The sequence below is a fragment of the Nerophis lumbriciformis genome, linkage group LG19 (genome assembly GCF_033978685.3).
Source record: "Nerophis lumbriciformis linkage group LG19, RoL_Nlum_v2.1, whole genome shotgun sequence".
Lineage (NCBI taxonomy): Eukaryota > Metazoa > Chordata > Actinopteri > Syngnathiformes > Syngnathidae > Nerophis > Nerophis lumbriciformis.
The window spans coordinates 31,117,381-31,139,124 of NC_084566.2; the positions used below are offsets into that span (position 1 = coordinate 31,117,381).

Genomic DNA, 21,744 nt, shown 5'->3' on the forward strand with positions numbered 1-21,744 from the left:
AAAATGCGACTTATACTCTAGTGCGACTTATATATGTTTTTTTCCTTCTTTATTATGCATTTTCGGCCGGTGCGACTTATACTCCGGAGCGACTTATACTCCGAAAAATACGGTAACAGTGTTGCGGAATTTTGTAAATTTTTAACACTTTTTCATCCTCTTTGTTTATTTTTCTCTTGCCTTTTATGTCCAATCTAACGTTTGACCTTTTTAATTATCTTACGACTTTTTCTTAATTTTTACAATCTTCTGTAACTGAATCAAAAATGTGCAACATTTACACTAGTCAAAAGTTTGGAGACACTTTCTAATGCTATTGAATGAGGAGGTGTCTCCAAACTTTTGACTGCTGCTGTGTAGTGTAGGGATGTCCGATATTTGGATCGGATTGGCCGCCGATATTTGCCAAAAAATGCGTATCGGCAAGGCATGGGAAAATGCCGATCCAGATCCAGTTTAAAAAAAAACTCCGGTCCGTGTTTTCCAACGCACCGATTTAAATAATACATTCCACTTTTCTGCTGCTCCCTAAATTCCGTTCCGCATTTTCCAGCACACCTTCAACACATCCACAGGTCTGTGAATTCTCACGCAGTTGCTTTTAGCTGCTGGCATTACACGACAGGCTCTTCTCACTCTTTCCTGTGTCTCCCTCTCACAGACAGCAAGTGCACCTTCTTACACACGTCACATACTGTCACGTCATACGTCACATACGTATACGTCTTCTCCCAGCAGAGGTAGCAGCATGGCTAACGTTAGCTGTGATGCTAGCGCAGCCGTGCGAGCAATGCTCCCTCTAAGGTGCGCACCTGTGCAATTGTGCACTGTTTAAGCGTCCTCTGCGCATAGCAAATATATGCCACGCACAAAATCAAATAAAAAAATAAGCGCATAACAATTTTCGACACACGGACACGACAGAGAAAACAGTTTTCGTCATCATTGTTCAAATATTGTGACGTCTGTCAAGACGCTTATCTCCATTCGGTGCCACACGTCCACACCATCAAAATGCCGAGGCAAAAATTTCCACATCAACACTGTATGAAAAAAATTTGTGATTTTTTTAGTTGTGATTTCCTTCTCTGCATGAAAGTTTAAAAGTAGCATATATTAATGCAGTATGAAGAAGAATGTTTTAATGTAGACATGCAAGCCTTGAAAGAAAATTTTGAAAATCAAGACTACATTTCCTGCAAATGGGTGCATTTCTACCCTATATTTTAACTTTAGATTTATTCTCATATCAAACTCTTTTGACTGTCTTTTTGACACTTACATCCGGCGCCCTCCTCCACACCCTGGATTATAAATAATGTAAATAATTCAATGTGATTATATTGTGTGATGACTGTATTATGATGATAGTATATATCTGATAGTATATATCTGTATCATGAATCAATTTAAGCGGACCCCGACTTAAACAAGTTGAAAAACTTATTGGGGTGTTACCATTTAGTGGTCAATTGCACGGAATATGTACTTCACTGTGCAATCTACTAATAAAAGTCCCAATCAATCAATCAAAACACATAGAATCATCATACTGCTGTGATTATATGCATCAAGTGTTCATTCAAGGCTAAGGCAAAATATTGAGATATATATCGTGTATCGCAATATGGCCTTAAAATATCGCAATATTAAAAAAGGCCATATCGCCCAGCCCTAGTTCAATGATGCCATTTCTGTTTGTCATGTATAATTGTGTCTATTTTGTGTTTATCCTTGAATAAACAGGTCAGTTTCTTGTTACCAACCATTGTGTATTATTCAAACTCCCCTAATTCAGCTGGCTAGTTGTTATCAAGAGTACTAAAACCCTTTTCAACATGATTCTGACAACTAAGTAGGCTAAATAACTTTAAACTTTAATACATGCTCGGATAGGCCAGTATCGGTCAGTATCGGTATCGGTCAGTATCGGTATCGGATCGGAAATGCAAAACCAATATCGGTATCGGATCGGAAGTGCAAAAACCTGGATCGGGACATCCCTAGTGTCGTGAGACCAAAAGCCTACAGTAGTTACGTGCTGCTTATTAATTTACTTATCCCCCAAACGGAGTCAGTCATTGGTGGACAAAAGTACGGTAAGAGGAAGACAACCGGTCAGCCGTCTGCCAGGTGAGGCGTGACAACAGCACTCATCACGGCTGTCGTCGCAGTCTGCTGCCTGCATACGTTCCACTTTACATTTCCTACTTCCTGTCAGCTCCCGGGCACATCAGGGGCGACGGAAGAGTGCTCATTTGCAATTTGAAAAAACAAAAAAAAAGACATAAATTATTAAAAGGTATGTTTACGATAAAAGGGAAGTCAATTCACTCCCTGGCGAGCGCATTATTAATTCATACGGTTAAAACGGCTTTCCACGAATTAATGGAGACCATGCAAGACCTCGCGATTGCTTCTGGAAACAAAGATGGTGCATCGGGCTGTCAAGTGCTGCATTACAGTGGGACTGAGTGAGTCTTATATGGACTTTTTAAAAAAAAGGACCTCAGACTCAAGACCACAGCGGCATCGTTCGCATTTGTGGCCGACCACCGCCATGAAACATTTAAACACAAAGCAAACGCTACTTCATTGAGGGCGCCGACCGCGTTCCCACAAGGCAAACGTGTAAAACAGCTGCACAAAAAAAACAAAAAACGAAACTACTTTGATTAGCAAATATTCACGATTTCTGCATCACCAACGAACGCTGCAAGCCTCGCCGGCCAGGACAGCAAAGCCAGCTCACCCTGGCTATCTGGGTTCTGCTCGTGTGAGAAGCGATCACATTGAATTACTGAGGTTTTTTTTGTAACTTGTCTTTATACATGCATGAATGTATTGTGGCGTGAGCAAGCGTGACATGTTTTTGACTTGCATTTGACTTGTTTTGATGCAATATTTTAAGCCTTTCTAATACCGTATTTTTCGGAGTATAAGTCGCACCGGAGTATAAGTCGCACCTGCCGAAAATGCATAATAAAGAAGGTAAAAAAACATAATGGTGGGGGCGTGGTTGGGGCGGGGGCGTGGTTAAGAGGGGAGGAGTATATTTACAGCTAGAATTCCCCAAGTCAAGTATTTCATATATATATATATATATATATATATATATATATATATATATATATATACACACACGTATATAAGAAATACTTGACTTTCAGTGAATTCTAGCTATATATATATATATATATCTCCTGACGACTGAGGGTACCCCCCCTCATGAAACAGGCCTGTAGAGATGAAATAGTCTTGTGATTTTTTCCCACACATACATATATATATATATATATATATATATATATATATATATATATATATATATATATATATATATATATATATATATATATATATATATATAAATAAAAGAAATACTTGAATTTCAGTGTTCATTTATTTACACATATACACACATATAACACTCATCTACTCATTGTTGAGTTAAGGGTTGAATTGTCCATCCTTGTTCTATTCTCTGTCACTATTTTTCTAACCATGCTGAACACCCTCTCTGATGATGCATTCTGCTTCGTCTCCTTGTTGTGTGCGCAGTTGTGCACTGCACTCTCTAAAAGCCCTAGATGTTATTGTCACATATGCATGTACAGTAGATGGCAGTATTGTCCTGTTTAAAAGTGTCACAACATTGCTGTTTACGGCAGACGAACTGCTTTACGGTAGACGAAAACGTGACTGCTGGTGTTGTGTGTTGTTGCTGCGCTGGGAGGACGTTAATGAAACTGCCTGACAATAAACCTGGAGGGGGCGTGGCCTCCAGCTCCGCCTGAATTTCGGGAGATTTTCGAGAAAAAATTTGTCCCGGGAGGTTTTCGGGAGAGGCGCTGAATTTCGGGAGTCTCCCGGAAAATCCAGGAGGGTTGGCAAGTATGCAATCTGTCACTCCTAATCGTTAAATCCCATGAAATCTTATACGTCTAGTCTCTTACGTGAATGAGCTAAATAATATTATTTGATATTTTACGGTATTGTGTTAACAATTTCACACATAAGTCGCTCCTGAGTATAAGTCGCACCCCCGGCCAAACTATGAAAAAAACTGCGACTTATAGTCCGAAAAATACGGTAATTTCTATTAAGAGAAAAAAAGAAAAAGCCCATTTTCCAGGACCTCCCATTAAGAATGTCAAAAAGACCACAGGAAGTTTCTTTAAAGCAGAACAAGACGATGATGACATCCATCCATCCATTATTTTCCTCTGCTTATCCGAGGTTGGGTCGCGGGGGCAGCAGCCTAAGCAGGGAAGCCCAGACTTCCTTCCACCCCAGCCACTTCGTCCAGCTCCTCCCGGGGGATCCCGAGGCGTTCCCAGGCCAGCCGGGAGACATAGTCTTCCCAACGTGTCCTGGGTCTTCCCCGTGGCCTCCTACCGGTCGGACGTGCCCTAAAAACACCCCCTAGGGTGGCATCCTGACCAGATGCTTGAACCACCTCATCTGGCTCCTCTCGATGTGGAGGAGCAGCGGCTTTACTTTGAGCTCCCCCCGGATGACAGAGCTTCTCACCCTATCTCTAAGGGAGACCCGTGATCTTGTCCTTTTGGTCATAACCCAAAGCTCATGACCATAGGTGAGGATGGGAACGCAGATCAACCGGTAAATTGAGAGCTTTGTCTTCCGGCTCAGCTCCTTCTTCACCACAACGGATCGATACAGCGTCCGCATTACTGAAAACGCCGCACCGATCCATCTGTCGATCTCACGATACACTCTTCCCTCACTCCTTAACAAGACTCCGAGGTACTTGAACTCCTCCACATGGGGTAAGATCTTTTTTCCCCAACTCTGTACTGTGTATGAATACCGATCTCAATTCTAAGCAGGAAAATGATGAATCACATTTTTTGCAAAATCATGCAGTCCGGCTCTAGAAAAACAGTTGTGGGACATCGTCTAACACAAACAATGAGTCTGCCACTTGATGCCATACACACACCCACATCCACAAAGCAGGACCAAAAAGAAACATAAGTGTTTTTTCAAATTTTGAGTTAAATGATATACCAGAAGTGTGTAATCTCCATAAAAGTGTGCAAGTGACATCATTGACACTTTTACGCTCTGAAGTAGGGATGTTTGATAATATCGGCCTGCCGATATTATCGGCCGATAAATGCGTTAAAATGTAATATCGGAAATTATCGGTATCGTTTTTTTTATTATCGGTATCGTTTTTTTTTTTTGTTTTTTTTTGTTTTTTTATTAAATCAACATAAAAAACACAAGATACACTTACAATTAGTGCACCAACCCAAAAAACCTCCCTCCCCCATTTACACTCATTCACACAAAAGGGTTGTATCTTTCTGTTATTAATATTCTGGTTCCTACATTATATATCAATATATATCAATACAGTCTGCAAGGGATACAGTCCGTAAGCACACATGATTGTGCGTGCTGCTGGTCCACTAATAGTACTAACCTTTAACAGTTAATTTGACTAATTTTCATTAATTACTAGTTTCTATGTAACTGTTTTTATATTGTTTTACTTTCTTTTTTATTCAAGAAAATGTTTTTAATTTATTTAACTTATTTTATAAAAAATTTTAAAAAGTACCTTATCTTCACCATACCTGGTTGTCCAAATTAGGCATAATAATGTGTTAATTTCACGACTGCATATATCGGTTGATATCGGTATCGGTAATTAAAGAGTTGGACAATATCGGATATCGGCAAAAAGCCAGTATCGGACATCCCTACTCTGAAGTGAATAAACATGTCGTCCTCTGACCTCAACAAATCGATACACGTCCAACGTAACAAACCTGTTGTGGAATTTAAAAGGCTTCACATCTGAGCGTAAGGTTTGACCGTGCTGACAGATTTAAGGCCTGACCTTGTGTGCTGGGGGTTTAACAGACGTCAGCAATCTATTTCTGTGTAAAAACAAGATGCAAAGGTTGGCAACATTGCGCCCAAAAGCTGCTAATTTACAATGTTGAAAATATTATGACTTGTACCGGGTGGAAAAATAAATGTTCTCCCCTCCGACCCCAACTATCTTTAGCATAGGGTTCCATTAGATACGCTGCGACACGGCTTTTTAGCTGTCATTTCTTACATCAAAACATATTGCAGAGGTTAGTACAGTTGTGAAACAAGTGCTGCATTAAAGCAACATTAATTAAGAGACAATTGATCTGATTTAAAGTGTCTCATTACATCACATTTACTTTAAATTACCGCATTTTTCGGAGTATAAGTCGCACCGGAGTATAAGTCGCACCTGCCAAAAATGCATAATAAAGAAGGAAAAAAACATATATAAGTTGCACTGGAGTATAAGTCGCATTTTTTGGGGACATTTATTTGATAAAAGCCAACACCAAGAATAGACATTTGAAAGGCAATTTAAAATAAATAAAGAATAGTGAACAACAGGCTGAATAAGTGTACATTATATGAGGCATAAATAACCAACTGAGAACGTGCCTGGTATGTTAACGTAACATATTATGGTAAGAGTCATTCAAATAACTATAACATATAGAACATGCTATACGTTTACCAAACAATCTGTCACTGTTAATTTCGCTTAGTTCAAATAAAATACTCCTAATTTTTGTTTTGTTTTTTTCTTGTTTTTGAACACTGACTTTTTGCAGTGTAGGTTGTAGTGTAGCTTGCTACAATTCTCCGGGGATGGGTTCCCTCCGGGTACTCCGGCTTCCTCCCACCTCCAAAGACATGCACCTGGGGATAGGTTGATTGGCAACACTAAATTGGCCCTAGTGTGTGAATGTGAGTGTGAATGTTGTCTGTCTATCTGTGTTGGCCCTGCGATGAGGTGGCGACTTGTCCAGGGTGTACCCCGCCTTCCGCCCGAATGCAGCTGAGATAGGCTCCAGCACCCCCCGCCACCCCAAAAAGGGACAAGCGGTAGAAAATGGATGGATGGATAGCTTCCCCTGTAGCTTAGCTACATGTATTCTTGTATCTTAGCTTACTGCATTTTTCAAGTATCTTGCCAATCACTGCTATATATAACACAAAACAACATACCGTATTTTTCGGAGTATAAGTCGCTCCGGAGTATAAGTCGCACCGGCCGAAAATGCATAATAAAGAAGGAAAAAAACATATATAAGTCGCACTGGAGTATAAGTCGCATTTTTTGGGGAAATTTATTTGATAAAACCCAACACCAAGAATAGACATTTGAAAGGCAATTTAAAATAAATAAAGAATAGTGAACAACAGGCTGAATAAGTATATGTTATATGAGGCATAAATAACCAACTGAGAACGTGCCTGGTATGTTAACGTAACATATTATGGTAAGAGTCATTCAAATAACTATAACATATAGAACATGCTATACGTTTACCAAACAATCTGTCACTCCTAATCGCTAAATCCCATGAAATCTTATACGTCTAGTCTCTTACGTGAATAAGCTAAATAATATTATTTGATATTTTACGCTAATGTGTTAATAATTTCATACATAAGTCGCTCCTTAGTATAAGTCGCACCCCCGGCCAAACTATGAGAAAAAACTGCGACTTACAGTCCGAAAAATACGGTAGTTGAAAACGCAAAAATTAAATAATGTCAATAAAAAGTGTTTTCTTGCTGTCGCTGTCAACTGCTCCAAACACAAGAATGATATGAAACTGAAAAAAATGCAAAACACTATTAAGCAAAGCAGCAAAAAAGCCACAAACACCAAAAGTAGCTGCTGAAAGTTCACAAAACAAAACGGAAGTTAGCTACGCTACCAGGAAGTTCGCTAGCACTGAACGGAAGTTAGCCAGGCTACCAGGAAGTTAGGACCCTAACCAAAACCCAAACCTAACCCTAACCTTAACTTATTTTCAGCAGGATTTTTAAAAACGCTCCGTTGTCGTCACCTTAGACTTTTAATGGTAGCACCTTAGGCTATGTCTACACTAAGCCGGATAACCCCTTAAACAAAAAATATTTAGCCTAAGCCTTGTTTCAGCAACACTAAATCACCGTTTAAGGTTACCCTCCTCGGACAATTTTTTATACGGGTAAGTGCGCCATCTATTTCTTGAATCTCCGGCTCTTAGCTTTGTATGGACTCACTGATCGTTTACAAACTGAGTTCGGAGAGGAAGTGACGGCAGAAAGACCGCGGCCCACACAGGACATCAGAAAGCACGTGCCAAAGCCAGATTCATAACAACCCGTTCGGTAACTCGGCGGCAACCACTAGAAAGATGGAGGCGAGTCATCCAGACATGGCCGTGTTTCTTCTCCTTGTGCGCTTTTGGAAATCACACATCAATACCTCAAGAGAAGGAATCGGGCAATTGCAGCTATTTCGGATACAACACATCTCAGACGGCAACATGGCACACTGCAAAAACTGAAATCTAAGTAAGATTAAATATCTCAAATAAGGGTGATATTTGCTTATTTTCTGTCTGATAAGATAATTCTTCTCACTAAGCAGATTTTATGTTAGAGTGTTTTACTTGTTTTAAGTGTTTTGCTCCTAAATTATCTCCGTAAGATATTACAGCTTGTTGCTGAGATTTTAAAACCTATATTGAGTAAAACATGCATGAAACTAGAATAACAACTGTTGCAAAGCTGTGTCATCAACACTCACAAGTATAAAACTACTTTTTTTTTAAAGTAATAATTTCTTATTTCAAGCAAGAAAAAAAATCATGACTTTGACACAATTGTGTCTCATAATTAAAACAGATGACAGCCAAATGGACTTTGCTGTTTTATTTTCAATGAAACAATAGAAAACACGTACTTATATAGTAGTACAGTTGGCACAGTACAGTAAACTGACAGTTAATATTTAAACATTTAACATTTCTAACAATTTTGAACAGAAATAGTTCATGCACATTCAGATAAATTCTTCAAAATTACAGTTAAAAAAATGTTTTGTCAGGGGCCGGGCTATATATATGCGCACTAATTGACTGAAAGCGCACACACTTGGCGCTATGATGTCATGTTATCGATGGAAAAATGCATTTTTAGACCATATGATTTGCCTGAGCGGCTAGGACAGTGGTTCTCAACCTTTTTTCAGTGATGTACCCCCTGTGAATTTTTTTTTAATTCAAGTACCCCCTAATCAGAGCAAAGCATTTTTGGTTGAAAAAAAGAGATAAAGAAGTAAAATACAGCACTATGTCATCAGTTTCTGATTTATTAAATTGTATAACAGTGCAAAATATTGCTCATTTGTAGTGGTCTTTCTTGAACTATTTGGAAAAAAAGATAGGTTTTTATTAGAGATGTCCGATAATATCGGCCTGCCGATAAATGCATTAAAATGTAATATCGGAAATTATCGGTATCGTTTTTTTTAAATTATCGGTATCGTTTTTATTTTTTTGTATTTTATTTTTTTATTAAATCAACATAAAAAACAAGATACACTTACAATTAGTGCACCAACCCAAAAAAACTCCCTTCCCCATTATACACTCATTCACACAAAAGGGTTGTTTCTTTCTGTTATTAATATTCTGGTTCCTACATTATATATCAATATATATCAATACAGTCTGCAAGGGATACAGTCCGTAAGCACACATGATTGTGCGTGCTGCTGATCCACTAATAGTACTAACCTTTAACAGTTCATTTTACTCATTTTCATTCATTACTCGTTTCTATGTAACTGTTTTTATATTGTTTTACTTTCTTTTTTATTCAAGAAAATGTTAATTTATTTATCTTATTTTATAATTTTTTTTAAAAAGTACCTTATCTTCACCATACCTGGTTGTCCAAATTAGGCATAATAATGTGTTAATTCCACGACTGTATATATCGGTTGATATCGGTATCGGTAATTAAAGAGTTGGACAATATCGGAATATCGGATATTGGCAAAAAGCCATTATCGGACATCCTTAGTTTTTATTTATATTTATAAAGGATTTTTTAATTGTTGCTATTTTTAGAATATTTAAAAAAAATCTCACATACCCCTTGGCATACCTTCAAGTACCCCCAGGGGTACGCGTACCCCCATTTGAGAACCACTGGGCTAGGAGACCCCGAGAGTAACAAGCGGTTGCCTTGTTGCCTTTCCATTAAGAACAATAAATTAGTTTTTAGTATAAGTTTGCTGGTTTCAAGAAATGTAATGCCGAGCGCATATCATTATGTCAAGATAATAGCACTAGCATTTACTTAATTTAAGAATATTTTTCAACATATTGAGCAAAAAGGTCTCTTTTTTTTTTTCTATCAAGAAAAGTGCACTTGTTATTAGTGAGAATATACTTATTTTAAGGTATTTTGGGGTTCATTGAAGTTAGCTAATTTGACTTGTTTTGTAAAGTCATGACAAGCCACATTTTCTTGTTCCATTGGCAGATAATTTTGCTTAGTTCAAGTAAAATACCCCTAATTTTTGTATTTTTTTTCTCTTGTTTTTGAACACTGACTTTTTGCAGTGCAATGTTGAGCGACGGTTTTGGATAAGTCCTGGAAGAACGGCAGGCTGGTGTGATACGTTTGTCACCGACCGAGTGTGTTGTGCCACAGGCAAGAGAAGTTTCGAATGTCCAGGAAACTTTGTCCATTTGTCAAAGGAGAGACAACAATGCGGGCTTCCGTGGACAAGGGAAGACTACGAAAAATAGCGAATGCATTTGGACTGGCAAAGCAGACTATCAGGTATTGTCCGCCTATGTCGAGCGATTACTCAACGTCTAGTTTTGTACTCCATAACTATCCTGAAGCCATGAAGTGGTTGCGGCCGTCAAGTATGACTGCCAATTTCAGCCTACAAGCACAGTGTCCTGTTGTTGGTTGTTGTAAAATGTTCTTTATCACATTGTTTACTGTCAAACGTCCATTAAAGATATGATTCATGTATGATGACTCAGGTGTGATTCACTACAATAGTCTAGCAGCCGCTGATGATGAGGCAAGCAAGGTTTACTGTTAAAAGAAATGTGGCAATAGTCTACAATGAAACATAGGGTAAGGATACACTTCCAGGTCAGAGCTGACTATTTACCCTGGATAACCTTAACCGGCTTAGTGCAGAAGGGGCCTTAGAGTGTCTGCAGCCGCAGCTAAATGTACTTAAAGGGGAACATTATCACCAGACCTATGTAAGCGTCAATATATACCTTGATGTTGCAGAAAAAAGACCATATATTTTTTTAACCGATTTCCGAACTCTACATGGGTGAATTTTGGCGAATTAAACGCCTTTCTATTATTCGCTCGCGGAGCGATGATGTCACAACGTGACGGCACATCGGGAAGCAATCCGCCATTTTCTCAAACACCGAGTCAAATCAGCTCTGTTGTTTTCCGTTTTTTCGACTGTTTTCCGTACCTTGGAGACATCATGCCTCGTCGGTGTGTTGTCGGAGGGTGTAACAACACGAACAGGGACGGATTCAAGTTGCACCAGTGGCCCAAAGATGCGAAAGTGGCAAGAAATTGGACGTTTGTTCCGCACACTTTACCGACGAAAGCTATGCTACGACAGAGATGGCAAGAATGTGTGGATATCCTGCGACACTCAAAGCAGATGCATTTCCAACGATAAAGTCAAAGAAATCTGCCGCCAGACCCCCATTGAATCTGCCGGAGTGTGTGAGCAATTCAGGAACAAAGGGCCTCGGTAGCACGGCAAGCAATGGCGGCAGTTTGTTCCCGCAGACGAGCGAGCTAAACCCCCTGGATGTCTTGGCTCACACCGTCCCTCACCGAAGATGATCAAGAGAAGAATATCGACCCTAGCTTCCCTGGCCTGCTGACATCAACTCCAAAACTGGACAGATCAGCTTTCAGAAAAAGAGAGCGGATGAGGGTATGTCTACAGAATATATTAATTGTCTGCACTCTCAAAGTGCATGTTGTTGCCAAATGTATTTCATATGCTGTAAACCTAGTTCATAGTTGCTAGTTTCCTTTAATGCCAAACAAACACATACCAATCGTTGGTTAGAAGGCGATAGCCAAATTCGTCCTCGCTTTCTCCCGTGTCGCTGGCTGTCGTGTCGTTTTCGTCGGTTTTGCTTGCATACGGTTCAAACCGATATGGCTCAATAGCTTCAGTTTCTTCTTCAATTTCGTTTTCGCTACCTGCCTCCACACTACAACCATCCGTTTCAATACATGCGTAATCTATTGAATCGCTTAAGACGCTGAAATCCGAGTCTGAATCCGAGCTAATGTCGCTATACCTTGCTGTTCTATGCGCCATGTTTGTTTGTATTGGCATCACTATGTGACGTCACAGGAAAATGGACGGGTGTATATAACGATGGTTAAAATCAGGCACTTTGAAGCTTTTTTTAGGGATATTGCGTGATGGGTAAAATTTTGAAAAAAACTTCGAAAAATAAAATAAGCCACTGGGAACTGATTCTTAATGGTTTTAACCCTTCTGAAATTGTGATAATGTTCCCCTTTAAGGAAGTTAGCTAGGCTATCAGTAAGTTAGCTAGGCTGAGAGGAAGTTGCCAGGCTACTAGGAAGTTAGAAAGGCTGAAAGGAAGTTAGTTAGTCTAGACCTGAGGAATGTCTGTCTTTGAAGGCATAAGCAGGATGCCCAGAAGAAAGTTCCCATAATGAAAAGCTAAATTTTTCTGTATGTTTTTACAATATTAATAGCAACCAGTTTATATAGCTAACTAACATTCAGTCTGGTTCACATGGTAGCCTAGCTAATTTTCACTTTGTTTTGTGAACTTGCAGCATTTGTGTAGTTGTTTTGGGGGTTTGTGTGTTGCCGCTGTCGGCAAACTAGGGTTGCGTGGTATAAAGCAGTGTTTTTCAACCTTTTTTGAGCCAAGGCACATTTTTTACGTTGAAAAAATGCGGAGGCACACCACCAGCAGAAATCATTAAAAAACAAAACTCAGCTGACAGTAAAAAGTCATTGTCACAATTGTTGGATATGACTTTAAACCATAACCAAGCATGCATCAATGCAGCTCTTGTCTCAAAGTAGGTGTACTGTCACCCTATGTCACATCACGCCCTGACTTATGTTGAGTTTTTTGCTGCTATCCTGTGTGTAGTGTTTTAGTTCTGGTCTTGCGCTCCTATTTTGGTGGCTCTTTCTCTTTTTTTGGTATTTTCCTGTAGCAGTTTCATGTCTTCCTTTGAGCGATATTTCCCGCATCTACTTTGTTTTAGCAATCAAGAATATTTCATTTGTTTTTATCCTTCTTTGTGGGGACATTGTTGATTGTCATGTCATGTTCGGATGTACTTTGTGGACGCCGTCTTTGCTCCACAGTAAGTCTTTGCTGTCGTCCAGCATTCTGTTTTTGTTTACTTTGTAGCCAGTACAGTTTTAGTTTCGTTCTGCATAGCCTTCCCTAAGCTTCAATGCCTTTTCTTAGGGGCACTCACCTTTTGTTTATTTTTGGTTTAAGCATTAGACACAATTTTACCTCCACCATGCCTCCCGCTGTTTCCGACATCTACAAAACAATTAGCACTGGCTGCCACCGACTTACTCTGCCGAGCTCTAGACAACACCGACACTCAACAACAACACAAAATTTGCAGACTATAATTACTTGTTTGCAAAAAATATTTTTAACCCAAATAGGTGAAATTAGATCATCTCCCACGGCACACTAGACTGTATCTCACGGCACACAGTGGTTGAAAAACACTGATATAGACAATATACAATATAAATGAAATACATTCGGCAGATGATTGAGCTTTTAATACTATCGTTATATCATGATAATGCATGATGATGACACATTCGAGCTGTGTCCCGCAAATTTGACAGCAACAAGCGAACGAACGCAACGTAGCGTCCTCTCTAGCGACCAACGTCCTTCACAGTGCAAAGCCATTTATAAGGCACTAATCGTAGCTTTTATGGCGACAAATAAAGTATGTTACTTACAAATATTATCAATCAATCAATCAATGTTTATTTATATAGCCCTAAATCACAAGTGTCTCAAAGGGCTGCACAAGCCACAACAACATCCGCGGTACAGAGCCCACATAAGGGCAAGGAAAAACTCACAACCCCAACGGGAGGTCGATGTGAATGACTATGAGAAACCTTGGGGAGACCGGATGCAATGGACGTCGAGTGGGTCTGACATAATACTGTGAAAGTCCAGTCCATAGTAGATCTAACATAATAGTGAGAGTCCAGTCCATTGTCACTGGAGGACGAGGACTAGCCAGACTGGAAGTCTCTCCAGAGAGTGGTGAGGACGGCGGAAAAGATCATCAGGACTCTTATTCCTCCTATCCAGGAGATCGCAGAAAGCCGCTGCCTGACCAGGGCTCAGAAAATCTGCAGAGACTCCTCCCACCCCCACCAAGGACTGTTTTCACTGCTGGACTCTAGAAAGAGGTTCCGCAGCCTCCGAAGCAGAACCTCCAGGTTCTGTAACAGCTTCTTCCCTCAAGCCGTAAGACTCTTGAACGCATCAATATTATGTGGGCTTTGTACCGAGGATGTCGTTGTGGCTTGTGCAGCCCTTTGAGACGCTTGTGATTTAGGGCTATATAAATAAAGATTGATTGATTGATGATCCCCTCAACTCCCCCCAAAATGGATTAACTCGCTGGAATAAAAAAGACAATATAACATACATCCATAAACGTTGATGCATATGAAAAAGTGCAATATATTTATCTGTACAATAACATATTTATTTATTTATATCTGCACCTTATTGCTTTTTTATCCTGCACTACCATGAGCTAATGCAACAAAATTTCGTTCTTATCTGTACTGTAAAGTTCAAATTTGAATGACAATAAAAAGGAAGTCTAAGTCTAGGTCTACACATGCAACACTACACACCAGAAGCGGATACAAGAAGCCATGCAAAGCGCTAAGCTGGAGCTCTTGAATGTAAACAGGAGAAGGGTGCATCAATACATATATGGACAGAAACAATACGAAGTACGAGGTGTGTGCATCTCTACCTTAAATGCCGATCCAATATTAATCTAGATTAGGGCTGCAACAACTAATCGATTAAATCAATTAAAATCGATTATCAAAATAGTTGGCGATTAATTTAGTCATCGATCCGTTGGATCTATGTTATGCGCATGCGCAGAGGCTACTTTATTTTTTTTGTATTTTTTTTATAAACCTTTATTTATAAACTGCAACATTTACAAACAGTTGAGAAACAATAATCAAAATAAGTATGGTGCTAGTATGCTGTTTTTTTTTCCAATAAAATACTGGAAAAGATAGGAATGTAGTTTGTCTCTTTTATCCGATTATTAATCGATTAATCGAAGTAATAATCAACAGATTAATCGATTATCAAATTAGTTGTTAGTTGCAGCCCTAATCTAGATATATGGGTTACGATATGATTCACTAACAATACGCTTTAAAACATTACGATTCCATGCAATCAATTAGGAATGTCCGATAATGGCTTTTTGACGATATCGCATATTCCGATATTGTTCAACTCTTCAATTACCGATATCAACCGATACCGATATCAACCGATATATACAGTCGTGGAATTAACACATTATTATGCCTAATTTGGACAACCAGGTATGGTGAAGATAAGGTACTTTTTTTTTAAATTAATAAAATAAGATAAAAAATAAAAAACATTTTCTTGAATAAAAAATAAAGTAAAACAATATAAAAACAGTTACATAGAAACTAGTAATTAATGAAAATTAGTCAAATTAACTGTTAAAGGTTAGTACTATTAGTATCCCTTGCAGACTGTATTGATATATATTGATATATAATGTAGGAACCAGAATATTAATAACAGAAAGAAACAACCCTTTTGTGTGAATGAGTGTGAATTAGTATAAATGGGGGAGGGTAGTTTTTTGGGTTGGTGCACTAATTGTAAGTGTATCTTGTGTTTTTTATGTTGATTTAATTAAAAATTAAAAATAAAAAATAAAAAAACATACCGATAATTTAAAAAAACCCGATACCGATCATTTTCGATATTACATTTTAACACATTTATCGGCCGATAATATCGGCAGGCCGGTATTATCGGACATCTCTACAATCAATCAATCAATCAATGTTTACTTATATAGCCCTAAATCCCGAGTGTCTCAAAGGGCTGCACAAGCCACAACAATGCAATACAATTTGATGCAGATAGAATCTTTGCATGGAGAAAAACATTTAAATGTATCAGGTCAGAACAATGTCATTGTCTTTATTTTTAAATAGACACATACAAAACACGCGGCTCCTGTATTAATTATGAGCAAGTTCAGTGCATTGCAACCTATACATTTTAGGAAAAGAAGATGTAAACAAAACACTTTTGGAAAAGCCACGAGGTACTGTTATTTGCTCAGGTAGCAACAATAAAGTACAGAGAAAAGGAAGCTGTGCATCAAGCAGTAACACAAGTGCAAGATATAATTAAGTGCCACCATGTAAACTAAACAGCAGCGTCAGTGTAGAAGCTCAAATACTTTACATAGTGCTATTCTGCTTACTGTGCAGCTACGTCTTTATCTTTAGCACAATGAACAGCGTAGTAGATGCTGTGATTACCTCATAAAGTTGTGTCTAAGTTGGAAATGGAAGTCTTTCAAATCAGTGTCTTAGTCTTGCCAGATGGTAGGTCTGCCATGAATTGATTAACGTGGACCCCGACTTAAACAAGTTGAAAAACGTATTCGGGTGTTACCATTTAGTGGTCAATTGTACGGAATATGTACTTCACTGTGCAATCTACTAATAAAAGTCTTAATCAATCAATCAAATGCTAACATTAGCATTTCTAGCTCTCAAGTGTCTTCTTGCCAGGGTGGGTGCTCAAATTAGTCGTGCAGCCGCTACGTTATCGATGCTTTCCAAACTTTACGGGTGCATTATTCGTAAACTTTTTCGGAGCTATCTGCTATGTTGCTCTGTCGTCATTCGTAAACAAGAACGTAACTCTCGTACCTCCTAATCACAGAAGTTTCGCAAGATGAGAGCGGACATATCTGTGGCACAGTTCCTTCCGATCAACCGATTTATGACTTTCCAACCGGACATTGACCGATCCATACTAGGTATAGATTAGGGATGTCCCGATCCGATATTTGGATCGGATCGGCCGCTGATATTTGCAAAAAAATGCGTATCGGCAAGGCATGGGAAAATGCCGATCCAGATTTTTAAAAACTCTGGTCCGTGTTTTCCAACGCACCGATTTAAATAATATATTCCACTTTTCTGCTGCTCCCTAATTTCCGTTCCGCATTTTCCAGCACACCTTCAACACATCCACAGGTCTGTGGATTCTCACGCAAGACACGCAGTTGCTTTTAGCTGCTGGCATTACACGACAGGCTCTTCTCACTCTTTCCTGTGTCTCCCTCTCACAGACAGCAAGCGCACCTTCTTACACACGTCACTTACTGTCACGTCATACGTCACATACGTATACGTCCTCACGGAGCAGAGAGGTAGCAGCATGCTAACATTAGCTGTGATGCTAGCGCAGCCGGGCTAGCAAGCTTCCCTCTAGGGTGCGCTCCTGTGCAATTGCACACTGCAAATCTATGCCACGCACAAAATCAAATAAAAAAATAAGCGCATAACAATTTTCGACACACGGACGCGCCAGAGAGAACAGTTTTCGTCATCATTGTTCAAATATTGTAACGTCTGTCGAGACGCTTATCTCCATTCGGTGCCACACGCCCACACCATCAAAATGCCGAGGCAAACATTTCCAGATCAACACCGTATGAAAAAATTAGTGATTTTTTTAGTTGTGATTTCCCTCTCTGCATGAAAGTTTAAAAGTAGCATATATTAATGCAGTATGAAGAAGAATGTTTTAATGTAGACACATAGAATCATCAAACTGCTGTGATTAAATGCATCAAGTGTTCATTCAAGGCTAAGGCAAAATATCCAGATATATATCGTGTATCGCAATATGGCCTTAAAATATCGCAATATTAAAAAAAGGCCATATCGCCCAGCCCTAGTTCAATGATGCCATTTCTGTTTGTCATGTATAATTTTGTCTATTTTGTGTTTATCCTTGAATAAACAGGTCAGTTTCTTGTTACCAACCATTGTGTATTATTCAAACTCCCCTAATTCAGCTGGCTAGTTGTTATCAAGAGTACTGAAACCCTTTTCAACATGATTCTGACAACTAAGTAGGCTAAATAACTTTAAACTTTAATACATGCTCGAATAGGCCAGTATCGGTATCGGTCAGTATCGGTATCGGATCGGAAGTGCAAAAACAATATCGGTATCGGATCGGAAGTGTAAAAACCTGGATCGGAACATCCCTAGTATAGATTGCTTTAAAGGCTTGCCAAACGATCTACGCATATCTCTAATGTTAAAATCGGTTGTCAGTTTGTACCGATTAATTTTTACACTCCTACCAAGTACAGTATCAGTATACAGTTGATACTAGGGGACGGCGTGAGTGGCCGTGCCAGCAACCTGAGGGTTCCTGGTGCGATCCCCACCTTCTACCAACCTCGTTGTGTCCTTGAGCAAGACACTTCACCCTTGCTCCTGATGGGGTCGTGGTTAGCGCCTTGCATGGCAGCTCCCGCCATCAGTGTGTGAATGGGTGAATGTGGAAATAGTGTCAAAGCGTTTTGAGTACCGTGAAGGTAAAAAAGCGCTATACAAGTATAACCCATTTATAATTTACTACAGTGATTACAACAATATTTTTCTATCTTTTTTTTGTTGTTGTTATTGTTTACAAATTTAGGAAATAAGTCACTGGACACAGAGGATTTTAGGGGCAAAAACCAAAGGATTTAAATCAGAGCCAATAGTACTTTTTCCTTATATTTATTTATGTTCCACAACTGACGTTATTCACTTAAAATCAAAATATTGTATTTAATAAAAGATAATAAGAAAATAATGTGAATATTCAATTGATATTGTTACACCGCCATCCTTTGTTGCATGTTTACAATTGTGATTACAAAATTTTAATAATTTCAATTATAAACAAAGCAAAACTATACCTCAATGAAAATGCACTCCGTACTCTATACTGCACCTTGGTACTCCCATACCTTACATACTGTGTTGAAGTATGGAGGAATACTTACCACAACACAATTCATCCTCTGATCATATTACAGAAAAGAGCAGTGCGGATCATTCACAACGTTGGTTATTTAGAACATACTCATAATCTGTTTATGCAATCAAAATTGCTCAAATTTGATGACCTTGTTAAATATAATACATTAATAATCTTATATAAAGCATTTAACAAATTATAATATACAATGTTTTTTTATAAGACGAGCGCAGGCTCATAACTTGAGAGGCTTTGGATATTTCTCATTGCCGAGAGCTCAAACCACTCGTAAACGTTTTTGTGTGTCTGTCTGTATGCGGAGTAAAACTATGGAACAAAGTGGACTTACAACACAAGCAATGCCAAACTATTAATGGATTTAAACTATTATACAAACATGGGGTCTGGTTCAAATATAGAGATGAGGGTCTTTAATTTGACCTGCTGTTGTACTCTGTCTCAAAGTGTTAACATGTGCTCAATGTTTCCTTACCATTATTGCTATGTTGTCTATTACCATTGTTGGTATATTCATTCTTCCTACATTGTTGATACAAATTATTGTTAGTGTAATAATTATTGTTACTTGTGGTAATGCCACTATGATACAACATTTGTATTATAATCCTTAAACAAAGTAAGGTGAAACTCATGGAAATAATCACTGAATGGAGAACTGGGGATGGGATTAAATAAATGATCTTCTTCCCACTCCCTTTCAGGCAAAACTGGACAATCGTGCATTACATACTATACATTACCTTTTGCACTATATTAATTTATATTATGTGTTGTCAACTTTGTACTTTTTTATGTCATTGCCTGAAATAAAAGAAAAAAAAGAAAACGAAATGATCTTCATTAGGTCATGATGAGTATCAGTATATCAACATTGAAATATACTGCCCCTGTAACTACTTGGTAATGGATCCATACCCAAATTTGTAGTATCACCTAAAACTACTGTAAAGTATTGAAAAAAAACCCCAGAAGAATAGGTGTGTGTTGCATTTTAACAGAAGTGTAGCTATTAATATTAGTTTTGACAAAATAATTACAAATAATGACCTTTTTTAGATTGTTTTGAAATGGTTCCATTATCATTTATATACCAAATAATATATATAACCGAGTTATCAGAGGAGGCTGCAATCGCCCATCCCTATCGGCAACCGTATTTTGGAAATGTTCTTACTTCACCAGACTATCGAGGGCACTTATTGATGAGTCTCTAGCCCAGTGGTTCTCAAATGGGGGTACGCGTACCCCTGGGGGTACTTGAAGGTATGCCAGGGGGTACGTGAGATTATTTTTTTTAAATATTCTAAAAATAGCAACAATTCAAAAATCCTTTATAAATATATTTATTGAATAATACTTCAACAAAATATGAATGTAAGTTCGTAAACTCAGTGGAGCACAAGAACTGTGAAAAAAATGCAACAATGCAATATTCAGTGTTGACAGCTAGATTTTTTGTGGACATGTTCCATAAATATTGATGTTAAAGATTTCTTTTTTTGTGAAGAAATGTTTAGAATTAAGTTCATGAATCCAGATGGATCTCTATTACAATCCCCAAAGAGGGCACTTTAAGTTGATGATTACTTCTATGTGTAGAAATATTTATTTATAATTGAATCACTTGTTTATTTTTCAACAAGTTTTTAGTTTTTTGTATATCTTTTTTTCCAAATAGTTCAAGAAAGACCACTACAAATGAGCAATATGTTGCACTGTTATACAATTTAATAAATCAGAAATTGATGACATAGTGCTGTATTTTACTTCTGTATCTCTTTTTTTTCAACCAAAAATGCTTAGCTCTGATTAGGGGGTACTTGAATTAAAAAATGTTCACAGGGGGTTCATCACTGAAAAAAGGTTGAGAACCACTACTCTAGCCAAATGTACGCTTTGAACGGGTCACTGGTGACTCATCGACAAATAAAATTTTGATGATGATAAATGAGAAGTATAAAAAAAACTAAGGTCCAAATTCATCAGAATTACATAAGAATGTGACTTTATTTGACCTTTAAACCTCACCTTGCTTACGCCAATAAAGGCCTGTCAAACGTTTGTTGAGCGTGGGCCACATACTGGGAGGCCACTTTAATATTTGTGTACATCTTTGTCATTTTGTAAAAAGGCTTGAAAGTGAAATCATTGCCGGTATATGCTGATATTAGTATGATTACCGTATTTTTCGGAGTATAAGTCGCTCCGGAGTATAAGTCGCACCGGCCGAAAAATGCATAATAAAGAAGGAAAAAAAAACATATATAAGTCGCACTGGAGTATAAGTCGCATTATTTGGGGAAATGTATTTGATAAAACCCAACACCAAGAATAGACATTTGAAAGGCAATTTAAAATAAATAAAGAATAGTGAACAACAGGCTGAATAAGTGTACGTTATATGAGGCATAAATAACCAACTGAGAACGTGCCTGGTATGTTAACGTAACATATTATGGTAAGAGTCATTCAAATAACTATAACATATAGAACATGCTATACGTTTACCAAACAATCTGTCACTCCTAATCGCTAAATACCATGAAATCTTATACGTCTAATCTCTTACGTGAATGAGCTAAATAATATTATTTGATATTTTACGGTAATGTGTTAATAATTTCACACATAAGTCGCTCCTGAGTATAAGTCGCACCCCCGGCCAAACTATGAAAAAAACTGCGACTTATAG

General features: G+C 38.2%; 1 protein-coding gene across 4 annotated transcripts in view; it reads right to left on the reverse strand.

Annotated features, from left to right (window-relative positions):
• The window catches only part of piezo2b (piezo-type mechanosensitive ion channel component 2b), a 210,226-nt gene that overhangs the window by 187,417 nt on the left and 1,065 nt on the right, over positions 1-21,744 (reverse strand). The gene's annotated exons all lie outside the window — the stretch shown is intronic.